The 12,934-nt window shown below is 45.7% G+C and overlaps 1 long non-coding RNA gene across 1 annotated transcript in view; it reads left to right on the plus strand.

Annotated features, from left to right (window-relative positions):
- The first annotated feature begins 336 nt into the window (after positions 1-336).
- The window catches only part of LOC141101572 (uncharacterized), a 29,735-nt gene continuing 17,137 nt past the window's right edge, over positions 337-12,934 (plus strand). Inside the window, exon 1 of the long non-coding RNA XR_012234998.1 lies at positions 337-4,426. This is a non-coding gene — a long non-coding RNA (uncharacterized lncRNA). The remainder of the gene's footprint in view (positions 4,427-12,934) is intronic.

Below are 12,934 nucleotides of genomic sequence, written 5' to 3' on the forward strand. Positions count from 1 at the left end.
ATCTATGAGGCCTTGCGCGTGAGGGATGAGTTGTATCTATGAGGCCTTGCGCGTGAGGGATGAGTTGTATCTATGAGGCCTTGCGCGTGAGGGATGAGTTGTATCTATGAGGCCTTGCGCGTGAGGAATGAGTTGTATCTATGAGGCCTTGTGTGTGAGGGATGAGTTGTAGCTATGAGGCCTTGTCTGTGAGGGATGAGTTGTATTATGTCGGTCATATAACTTTATTGGAAGGACTATGAACCATTTTCCCACTGATGTTTGGGCTGTAAATGTGTTATTTGCCGTGCTCCACGCATAGGGGGACCACACCAATGTGGCCGTACCTGACGGCTATAGAGTTTCAGTCAGTGTGGCCAATGTGTCACTAGTTTCTATGTGGCCGCATCCTTGGTCACAAGTCACACATTGCCCCACAGGTCGGCTGCTTGGGGTCTACTGCTTGTGTGCCCGACCATAATATCATTACATACCATGTTCAAATATGTTTACACACTCAAAACAGATATAAGTAATTATAATATATATATATCTGTACTAGCTGAAGAACCCGGCGGTGCCCGTGCATAGTAACTAACAAATAATGATTACTAGATGGAGGCCCGATGCTATCTCATCGGGAGGGCGGTAATGTCACGATGGGGGCAGGCTTTGCAGCGTTGAGAATCTCCCCCCCATGTGCTCACCCACCTCTTCATTCTCTCCCCATGTGCTGGCTTCTCCCGTCTGTGCTGTCTTCTTTGACCTGTCTACCCCATGTGCTACCCCCCCTTGTCTGCTGTTTCTCTCCTTCCTGTGCTGTGTTCTCCCCTCATGTGCTGTCCCGTTTGAGCTGTCTCCCCCCTGTGCTCTGTCTCTCTGTGCTCTTTCTCTCCTCCCATCTGCTGTCTTCTCACATGTCAGCTCTTTGACCTGTGTACCCCATGTGCTCTCCCCCTTGTCTGCTCTCTCTCCACCACTGTGCTGTCTTCTTCCTTCATGTATTCTCTCGTTTGAGCAGTCTTCCCCTGTGTGTCCTCTTTCCTATCTGTGTCTGACCGTTTACAGAACATACCACAGCTCCTGGGCAGGGGAGGAAGCAAAAGACAATACTGACATCACAGCAGGAGATTGCAGAGGATACATTAGGCACACTGACTCAGGGGAGTGCAGGAGGTCTCCACGTCCCCTTTCCCTATCGCAGGGCCCACCATTGTAACTGTTTCCCTACCCCTTGTCTTGTTGTTTTAGTTACCGGCCTGCGAGCCGTGTCACACAAGACAGTATCATGTGCCGCGTCCTGTTGTTTTAGTTACCGGCCTGCGAGCCGTGTCACACAGGATGGGTCCACGTGACATTATCACCAACCCTAACTTTTTTTTCTGCTGAGCCATGGACCCAGTTCAGCCCTTTGCCCAATTGCTGCAGACCCTTACTAATGGGATTAGAGGACCGCGCGGAGATTTGGTGCGGCAGCTGCGGCTGTTGGTGGGCTCTGGGGGCTTGGTCCAAGAACAGGCTCAGCCAGAACCCAAGATATCCCTCCCAGACAGATTTTCTGGAGGGAGAGATCAATTCTTGGTTTTTCAGCAAGCCTGTAAATTGTATTTCAGGCTGTGCCCTCGTTCATCAGGGAGTGAAGAGCAACGGGTGGGAATCATTATGTCCCTTCTTAAAGGGGATCCCCAATCCTGGGCCTTCTCCCTACCAGACGATTCTCTTTCTTTAGAGTCCGTGGACGAGTTCTTTGTGGCTTTGGTGCTTGTGTTTGGGGATCCTGATGGCGTCGCCCTGGCAGAATCTCGAATCCGTAAGTGTAAGCAGGGAGCCCGGTCGCTGAGGAGTACTGCTCAGAGTTTAGGAGATGGGCCACTAATACTCAGTGGAATGACCCTGCACTTAGGAGTCAATTTATGCAGGGTTTGTCTCCAAAGTTGCAGGATACTCTGGTGCAGTACTCCGCTCCCAGGTCGCTGGAGGCCGCCATGTCCCTTGCCATCCGGGTGGATAGACGCCTTAGGGAAAGACATATACAAAAAGTGCCCCCTGATGTGCTCGCTAGGGAGGAGGACCCACCAGTGCGGACGGAGGAACCCAGACAGCCCGGTGTTGTTGATACAAAAAAGGGGGTGTCTGCGGCTCGTCGTGGTGGGGGGGTATGCTTTTCCTGTGGGAAGCCTGGCCATTTTATGAGAGCCTGCCCAGTTCATGCCAAATCTCCAGACGAACCTATGCAAGTAGGAGGAGCTAGTTTGTGTATGGAGCTGCCTACGGTTCGGGGAGTGGTGTCGGCATGTTTGTACTGTGGGCAGACTGGTCATGTCCTGAAGGCTTGCCCATTGCATGCCAAATTATCTGTGCCATTTGAGAAGCCGCATTCCCCTGGTCGCTTGGAGGGAGGCGACCAGGGAGTATACATTTCCTCTATTTTGCCCTCCCAAAGTACCATGTCAGCAGAGGTCTTGGCTGGCGGGGTGCCGGAGGGAAAAGATTGGCGGACGAGGGAAGTAGTCCGCTGGGGGCACTCGTGTGAGGGCTGCTGCCTAGGAACTACTGTCTCTGCTGTCTCTCTTCAACGGACCCCTTCCTCTCCGGTGAGGGCAGCAGATGTGCTGCAGGAGAGTAGGTGCAAGTCTCGACCCTCGCCATTGGCCAAACCTGGGAGGCGCAGACCTCGTGGTGGAAGGGGTTGGAGGGTGGTGTACCCCTTGGTGAGGTGCTGGGGTGTGAGTGTTGTGACACAGGGGGACGCCTCTGTTGTCAATCCCAGAAAGAGTTCTCCAAGTGGTGACAAACGAACAAGTGGCAATAAACGTTCAGGTCCGGACCTGTGTGTGAACGAGCGTGTATGGGTGGCCACCAAAAAACATCCAGTGGAAGTGTGTTGTGGAGTGTTACCAGCTCATACCAAACATACACAACCCGTTCCCCAGGTCAGCGCTTCGGAGATGTGTGTTGCCTCCAGAACATACATTGCCAATACCAGCGGGCCCGTTTCTCATCAACCTGACATGCAGGTAGTTGCTGGGGTGAACTCTGGGTCTGGGCGTCCCCCCTGTAGGTGGTTCCCTGATGGGGAGGGTACTGTCATGATCCATGCTGGATCAAGACTGAGATAAAGCACAGGTAACCTTTTTTTTTTCCTAAGCTGTGCTTAAGGTGTTTTTGCCCCCAGTGGCCGTTAGGATTATTGCACTGTGGTGTCGTTTGTTCTAAGTTTGCCCCCGGTGGTGGTGAGCGTCATTGCACTCTAGTTTCTTTTGTTTAGTGCACATGATTATAATGCAGGTGTGATTGCTGGCTCTGCTATAAAAGAGTCACAGGTGTTGCAATCAGTGTTGGTGATAGTGTTCATTTCAACCATCCTTGGTGGAGGAAGGATCTAGAGAGAGGTCCTGGCAGCTCAGTCAGGGCCCTGGTGTGAAAGGAGTGAGGGGATTTCCTTAGCTCTGAAAGAGCTTGGTGGCAGCGATTCAGGAAGAGAGCTGCATGCTGGTGGTGGACTCTGTTGCCAGGAGCAAGTGCAACAGAGTAAAGCTAAGTTATGTTTCCCCGTTTGTGTTTTCTCCTTAGTGTGTATTAGTACAGCGGTGGGGCCAGTGCCTGCGCCATCTAGCTCCCTAGCAAGGGATAGGTGTAGGGTGTGCTAGGGTGACATGTTCGTGATCGGCGCCCGGTGCGGAACCGGCATAGGGAGCGTTAGGGATACTGAGTGCAGGAGGTCTCCACGTCCCCTTTCCCTATCGCAGGGCCCACCGTTGTAACTGTTTCCCTACCCCTTGTCTTGTTGTTTTAGTTACAGGCCTGCGAGCCGTGTCACACAAGACATCATGTGCCGCGTCCTGTTGTTTTAGTTACCGGCCTGCGAGCTGTGTCACACAGGACGGGTCCACATGACAAAAGCCCCTTTAATGTGACTGGCTTCCTCTGCCTGTAGACACGTCGCACATCTGCCTCTGCATCAACCAAATGATTCACTGCACGGAATTGGCGCTGTAAATCAGACCGCCACCATCTTTGTGCAGATAGCGGCATTCACATTAAAACTGCGCATGCGCTCCTCCTGTACAAAGATGGCGGCGGTCAGTGAATCATTCGGCTGTTCCCGGCGGAGTGTTCGCGACAGTGTTCCGCTGGTGGTACCGCGCAAGAGGCTGCGTGCGGCGTATACAGTGTGTGTGTGGTGCGTGCGGCGTATACAGTGTGTGTGTGTGTGTGGTGCGTACGGCATATACAGCGTGTGTGTGGTGCATACAGCTTATACAGTGTATGTGGTGCGACATTTTTCCACTGGTGGTACCGTGCAAGAGGCTGGTACCACCAGCAGTTTCCATATTGAGACACCCATCACTTGAGTGTCCCAATATGGCGGTCGGTGAACTTCCGCTGCTTGGAATTCTGGGATCTGGACACATCTGGACGGAACAGGATGTGAAGACATTACAAGGTAATTATATATGAGATAATGTATACCTGTATGTCATCTCCTCCTGTATATAGTATATACCTGTATGTCATCTCCCCTGTATATAGTCTATACCTGTGTCATCTCCTCCTGTATATAGCGTATACCTGTGTGTCATCTCCTTTATATAGTATATACCTGTATGTAATCGCCTCCTGTATATAGTGTATACCTGTGTGTCATCTCCTCCTGTATATAGTGTACACCTGTATGTCATCTCCCCTGCATTTAGTATAAACTTGTATGTCATCTCCTCCTGTATATACAGTGTGTCCGTAAAGTCATGGTGCACTTTTGACCAGTCACAGGAAAGCAACAAAAGACTGTAGAAATATGAAATCTGCTCCAAATAAAAGAAAAACTCTCCCAGTTTCATACCTATTCAGTGCAGTTCGATTTGGGCTCCATTTGTTGCCCTACACACATCCAAACGACAGAGAAGTTCTTGCCACACGCGGGTAATGACGTCTGGTGAAACAGAGTGAATAATGTCTGTGATTCTCTGTTTTAAGTGATTAATGTCGTTGATAATGGAGCCCACATCAAATTGCACCGAATAGGTATGGCTTTTATTTGGAGCAGATTTCACATTTCTATCGTCTTTTGTTTCTTTCCAGTGACTGGTCAAAATTGCACCATGACTTTACCAACACACTGTAGTATATACCCGTGTATCATCTCCTCCTGTACAGTTGTGGCCAAAAGTATTGACACCCCTGCAATTCTGTCAGATAATACTCAGTTTCTTCCTGAAAATGATTGCAAACACAAATTCTTTGGTATTATTATCTTCAATTAATTTGTCTTAAATGAAAAAGCACAAAAAGAATTGTCCTAAAGCCAAATTGGATATAATTCCACACCAAACATAAAAAAGAGGGTGGACAAAAGTATTGGCACTGTTCGAAAAATCATGTGATGCTTCCCTAATTTGTGTAATTAACAGCACCTGTAACTTACCTGTGGCACCTAACAGGTGATGGCAATAACTAAATCACACTTGCAGCCAGTTGACATGGATTAACCCCTTCCTGACATGAGACGTACTATCCCGTCCACGGTACCCGGGCCCGTATGACCGGGGACGGGATAGTACGTCTACCGCGATCAGCGGCGCCCACGTGGTGAGCGCCGCTGATCGCGGCCGGGTGTCAGCTGATTATCACAGCTGACACCCGGCACAATGTGTCAGGGGCGGTCACGGACCGCCCCCGACACGTTAACCCCTTGCACACCGCGATCAAACGCGATCGCGGTGTACCGGGAGTTAAAGGGAAGCATCGGCAGGGAGGGGGCTCCCTCCGTGCTTCCCTGAGCCCCCCACGGCAGCGCAATGTGCAGCGCTGCTGCGGGGGACTCCTATCCTCCAGGCCCCCGAATCCAAGATGGCGACGGGGGCCTTCGGGGGCCTGGGGAAGCTGGCTTCCTCAGTGCCTGCAAAGCGCAGGCATGAGGAAGCCTTGTGCACTGCCTGTGACAGATTGCTGATCTGTCACAGTGATCTGTGATGTGACAGATCAGCGATCTGTCACAGGACAGTGATGTCCCACCTGGGACTATGTAATAAAGTAAAAAAAAATTTAAAAAAAAGTGTAAAAATAAATTAAAAAAATCGCCAAATAAATTAGTAAAAAAAAAAAAAAATATTCCCCAATAAATTCATTTTTTTAAAATAATAATAAAAAAAAACAATAAATGTACACATATTAGGTATCGCCGCGTCCGTAACGACCTGCCCTATAAAACTGTCCAATTAGTTAACCCCTTTAGCGAACCCCTTAAAAAATAAAAATAAAAAACGAAGCAAAAAATAATGATTTATTATCATACCGCCAAACAAAAAGTGCAATAACGCGCGATCAAAAAGACGCATATAAATATCCATGGTACCGCTGAAAACGCCATCTTGTCCCGCAAAAAACAAGCCGCCACACAGCATCATCAGCGAAAAAATAAAAAAGTTATAACTCGCAGAATAAAGCGATGCAAAAATAATTATTTTTTATATAAAATAGTTTTCATTGCATAAAACCGACAAAAACATAAAAAAAGACCTAAATGAGGTATCGCTGTAACCGTACTGACCCGAAGAATAAAACCGCTTTATCAATTTTACCGCACGCGGAACGGTGTAAACGCACCCCCCCCAAAAGAAATTCATGAAACGCTGGTTTTTGTTCATTCTGCGTCCCAAAAATCAAAATAAAAAGCGATCAAAAAATTTCACGTGCCCGAAAATGGTACCAATAAAAACGTCAACTCGTCCCGCAAAAAATAAGACCTCACATGACTCGGTGGGTCAAAATACGGAAAAATTATAGCTCTCAATATGTGGTGATGCAAAAACTATTTTTACAATAAAAAGCGTCTTTTAGCGTGCGACAGCCGCCAAACATAAAAACCGCCATAAATAGTAAATCAAACCCCCCGTTATCACCCCTTTAGTTAGGGAAAAATAATAAAATAAAAAAAATGTATTTATTTCCATTTTTCCATTAGGGTTAGGGCTAGGGGTGTGTTGGGGTAGGGTTAGGTTAGGGCTAGGGTTAGGGCTAGGGTTAGGGCTAGGGTTAGGGCTAGGGTTAGGGGCGTGTTGGGGTTCGGGTTGGAGTTAGAATTGGGGGTTTCCACTGTTTGGGCACATCAGGGGCTCTCCAAATGCAACATGGCGTCTGATCTCAATTCCAGCCAATTCTGAGTTGAAAAAGTCAAATGGTGCTCCTTCCCTTCCAAGCTCTGCTATGCGCCCAAACAGTGTTTTACCCCCTCATGTAGGGTATCAGCCTACTCAGGACAAATTGCAAAACAATTTTTGGGGTCCAATTTCTCCTGTTACCCTTAGGAAAATAAAAAATTGGGGGCAAAAATATCATTTTTGTGGAAAAAAATGATTTTTTTATTTTCACGTCCGAGTGTTATAAACTTCTGTGAAGCACTTGGGGGTTCAAAGTGCTCACCACACATCTAGATAAGTTCCGTGGGGGGTCTAGTGTCCAAAATGGGGTCACTTGTGGGGAGTTTCAATAGTTTAGGTACATCAGGGGCTCTCCAAAGGCAACATGACACCCGCAGACCATTCCATCAAAGTCTGCATTCCAAAACGTCACTACTTCCCTTCCGAGCCCCGACGTGTGCCCATACAGTAGTTTTCTCCCACATATGGGGTATCAGCATACTCAGGACAAATTGGACAACAACTTTTGGGGTCCAATTTCTCCTGGTACCCTTGGGAAAATAAAAAAATGGTGACTAAAAGATCATGTTTGTGGAAAAAATATGAATTTTTTATTTTCACGCCCGGGCGTTGTAAACTTCTGTGAAGCACTGGGGGGGTCAAAGTGCTCACCACACATCTAGATAAGTTCCTTAGGGGGTCTAGTTTCCAAAATGGTGTCATTTGTGGGGGGGTTCCACTGTTTTGGTACATCAGGAGTTTTCCAAACGCGACATGGTGTCCGATCTCAATTCCAGCCAAAAACGTCAAATGGCGCTGCTTCCCTTCCGAGCTCTGCCATGCCCCCAAATAGTGGTTTACCCCCACATGTGGGGTATCAGCGTACTCAGGACAAATTGCACAATAACTTTTAGGGTCCTGTTACCCTTGGAAAAATAAGAATTGAGGGTGAAAAGATCATTTTTGTGGAAAAAATATGATTTTTTTAATTGTATGGCTTTATGTTATAAACTTCTGTGAAGCCCATGGGGGTTCAAAGTTCTCACCACACATCTAGATAAGTTCCTTAGGGGGTCTAGTTTCCAAAATGGTGTCATTTGTGGGGGGTTTCCACTGTTTTGATACATCAGGGGTTTTCCAAACGCGACATGGTGTCCGATCTCAATTCCAGCCAAAAAGTCAAATGGCGCTGCTTCCCTTCCGAGCTCTGCCATGCGCCCAAATAGTGGTTTACCCCCACATGTGGGGTATCAGCGTACTCAGGACAAATTGCACAATAACTTTTAGGGTCCTGTTACCCTTGGGAAAATAAAAATTGGGGTGAAAAGATCATTTTTGTGGAAAAAATATGATTTTTTAATTGTACCGCTGTACGTTATAAACTTCTGTAAAGCCCTTGTGGGTTCAAAGTTCTCACCACATATCTAGATAAGTTCCTTGGGGGGTCTAGTTTCCAAAATGGGGTCACTTGTAGGGGGTTTCCACTGTTTAGGTACATCAGGGACTCTCCAAACGTGACATGGCGTCCAATCTGAATTCCAGCCAATTTTGCATTGAAAAAGTCAAACGGCGCTCCTTCCATTCTGAGCTCTGCCATGCGCCGAAACAGTCGTTCCCCCCCACATATCAGGTATCTGCGTACTCAGGACAAATTGCACAATAACTTTTGCAGTTCAATTTCTCCTGTTACCCTTGGTAAAATAAAAAAAATTGAACCTGAAGTATTTTTTTTATGAAAAAAAGTTAGATGTTCATTTTTTTTTAAATATTCAAAAAAATTCCTGTGACGCACCTAAAGGGTTAATAAACTTCTTGAATGTGGTTTTGAGCACCTTAAGGGGTGCAGTTTTTAGAATGGTGTCACTTTTGTGTATTTTCTATCATATAGACCCCTCAAAGTGGCTTCAAATGTGATGTGGTCCTAAAAATAAAATGGTGTTGTAAAAATGAGAAATCGCTGGTCAACTTTTAACCCTTATAACTTCCTAACAAAAAAAAATTTTGGTTCCAAAATTGTGCTGATGTAAAGTAAACATGTGGGAAATGTTAGTTATCAAGTTTTTTGTGTGCCGTATCTCTGTGATTTAAGGGCATAAAAATTCAAAGTTGGAAAATTGCGAAATTTTCAAAATTTTCGCCAAATTTCCGTTTTTCTCACAAATAAACGCAAGTTATTTGAATGAAATTTTACCACTAACATGAAGTACAATATGTCACGAGAAAACAATGTCATAATCACCGGGATCCATGGAAGCGTTCGAGAGTTATGACCTCATAAAGGTACAGTGGTCAGAATTGTAAAAATTGGCCCGGTCATGAACGTGCAAACCACCCTTGGGGGTGAAGGGGTTAAAGTTGACTCAACCTCTGTCCTGTGTCCTTGTGTGTACCACATTGAGCATGGAGAAAAGAAAGAAGACCAAAGAACTGTCTGAGGACTTGAGAAATCAAATTGTGAGGAAGCATGAGCAATCTCAAGGCTACAAGTACATCTCCAAAGACCTGAATATTCCTGTGTCTACCGTGCGCAGTGTCATTAAGTTTAAAGCCCATGGCACTGTGGCTAACCTCCCTAGATGTGGACGGAAAAGAAAAATTGACAAGAGATTTCAATGCAAAATTGTGCGGATGTTGGATAAAGAACCTCGACTAACATCCAAACAAGTTCAAGCTGGCCTGCAGTCCGAGGGTACAACAGTGTCAACCCGTACTATCCGTCGGCATCTGAATGAAAAGGGACTGTATGGTAGGAGACCCAGGAAGACCCCACTTCTTACCCCGAGACATAAAAAAAGCCAGGCTGGAGTTTGCCAAAACTTACCTGAAAAAGCCTAAAACGTTTTGGAAGAATGTTCTCTGGTCAGATGAGACAAAAGTAGAGCTTTTTGAGCAAAGGCATCAACATAGAGTTTACAGGAGAAAAAAGAGGCATTCAAAGAAAAGAACACGGTCCCTACAGTCAAACATGGCAGAGGTTCCCTGATGTTTTGGGGTTGCTTTGCTGCCTCTGGCACTGGACTGCTTGACCGTGTGCATGACATAATGAAGTCTGAAGACTACCCACAAATTTTGCAGCATAATGTAGGGCCCAGTGTGGGAAAGCTGGGTCTCCCTCAGAGGTCATAGGTCTTCCAGCAGGACAATGACCCAAAACACACTACAAAAAGCACTATAAAATGGTTTGAGAGAAAGCAATGGAGACTTTTAAGGTGGCCAGCAATGAGTCCAGACCTGAATCCCATAGAACACCTGTGGAGAGATCTAAAAATGGCAGTTTGGAGAAGGCACCCTTCAAATATCAGGGACCTGGAGCAGTTTGCCAAAGAAGAATGGTCTAAAATTCCAGTGAAGCATTGTAAGAAACTCATTGATGGTTACCGGAAGCGGTTGGTCGCAGTCATTTTGGCTAAAGGTTGTGCAACCAAGTATTAGGCTGAGGGTGCCAATACTTTTGTCTGGCCTATTTTTGGAGTTTTGTGTGAAATGATCAATGTTTTGCTTTTTGCTTCATTCTCTTTTGTGTTTTTTCATTTAAGACAAATTAAATGAAGATAATAATAAAAAAGAATTTGTGTTTGCAATCATTTTCAGGAAGAAACTGAGTATTATCTGACAGAATTGCAGGGGTGTCAATACTTTTGGCCACAACTGTATATAGTGTATACCTGTATGTCATCTCCTTCTGTATATAGTATATACCAGTGTGTCATCTCCTCCTGTATATACCTGTATGTCATCTTCAGGTTCCCTCCCGTCTGTACCCGGTGGAGGCGCAGTGTCCCCGCTGCACAGAGCATTCCAGTGCGGCGGATCCACCCCCTAATGCTCGGTTCTTCGCATCTGAGGCTGTGATGTGAGGGACAGACTTCGGAGCTGCCAGGCACGATGACGTCTGGGGATGCTCGGGGGGGCACACACACTCTGCGTGAAACTCAATATCTGTTTAATTTTCAAAAATGTATTAAAAAAAAATTACTGGGGCTCCCAGGTAATTTTGTTAACCAGCAGTGTGAAAGCCCATGGCTGAAGGCTGATGTTAATATTCTGGGAAGGAGCCAATAGTCATATATTGCAAGGCTATTAATATTAGCTCGCAGATGTTTGCTTAGCCTACTGGTTAGTTTACCCCAGAAAAAAATTGATGTGGGGTTCCCGTATAAAATTGAACAAGCAAAGGCTAGGCAGACAGCTGCGAGCTGATATTAACCCCTTAACCCCCAAGGGTGGTTTGCACATTCATGACCGGGCCAATTTTTACAATTCTGACCACTGTCCCTTTATGAGGTAATAACTCTGAAACGCTTCCATGGATCCCGGTGATTCTGACAATGTTTTCTCATGACATATTGTACTTCATGTTAGTGGTAAAACTTCATTCAAATAACTTGCGTTTATTTGTGAAAAAATGGAAATTTGGCGAAAATTTCGCAATTTTCCAACTTTGAATTTTTATGCCCTTAAATCACAGAGATACGGCACACAAAAAACTTAATAACATTTCCCACATGTTTACTTTACATCAGCACAATTTTGGAACCAAAATTTTTTTTTGTTAGGAAGTTATAAGGGTTAAAATTTGACCAGCGATTTCTCATTTTTACACCACCTTTTTATTTTTAGGAACCACATGACATTTGAAATCACTTTCAGGGGTCTATGTGATAGAAAATGCCCATAAGTGACACCATTCTAAAAACTGCACCCCTCAAGGTCCTCAAAACCACATTCAAGAAGTTTATTAACCCTTCAGGTGCTTCACAGGAATTTTTTGAATGTTTAAAAAAATGAACATTTAACTTTTTTTCACAAAAAATTATTTCAGGTCCAATTGGGTAACAGGAGAAATTGGACTGCAAAAGTTATTGTGCAATTTCTCCTGAGTACGCTGATACCTGATATGTGGGGGGGAACCACTGTTTCGGCGCATGGCAGAGCTCAGAAGGAGCGCCGTTTGACTTTTTCAATGCAAAATTGGCTGGAATTCAGATCGGACACCATGTCACGTTTGGCGAGCCCCTGATGTACCTAAACAGTGGAAACACCCCACAAGTGACCCCATTTTGGAAACTAGACCCCCCCCCCCCCAAGGAACTTTTTTTGCACTGGTGTGCCACACGGCCAATCCCTGATTGTAGGCTAGCTGTTTCATTAGGCAATTATTGCACCTGTGCAGTTGCCATTTTACTTGGGTCCGCTGCACCCTGTTAGTGCACTTGTATTGAGGCCTGTCTATACAAGTAAGCATCTCTGCCTGTTTTGTTTTTTTCTCAAATATTGGGGGACTCTTTCCTCTTTCTATGGTTTTCATGTTAGAGTAGGACTGGCAAGTGTAAGGAACTTTGATGTTAGTTTGCCAGCTTACGTATTATGGCCATAATATTAACCAATACCTTACATATATTGATATGTTTTTCTGCACTTTTTATCTTTTCAGGGTGCAGTTGGGCCCAAACCGTTCTGTAAACTGTGGCCTCTGTTCACACGGGATGCATTATAGTTAGCACTGGGCAACCCCCCTATATGGTGTTACTAAGAGGCTGTGAACCATATGCTCTGCAATCCCTGTGTGAACATTGCCACATACGAATTATTTTTTTGCACTGGTGTGCCACACGGCCAATCCCTGATTGTAGGCTGGCTGTTTCATTAGGTATTATTGCACCTGTGCAGTTGCCATTTTACTTGGGTCCGCTGCACCCTGTTAGTGCATTTGTATTGAGGCCTGTCTATACAAGTAAGCATCTCTGCCTGTTTTGTTTTTTTCCCCCAAAGAACTTATCTAGATGTGTGGTGAGCACTTTGAACCCCCAAGGGCT

Source organism: Dendrobates tinctorius, unplaced genomic scaffold (assembly GCF_039654945.1).
Source record: "Dendrobates tinctorius isolate UK_male_01 unplaced genomic scaffold, ASM3965494v1 ptg000011l, whole genome shotgun sequence".
In the NCBI taxonomy this organism is placed as follows: Eukaryota; Metazoa; Chordata; class Amphibia; order Anura; family Dendrobatidae; genus Dendrobates; species Dendrobates tinctorius.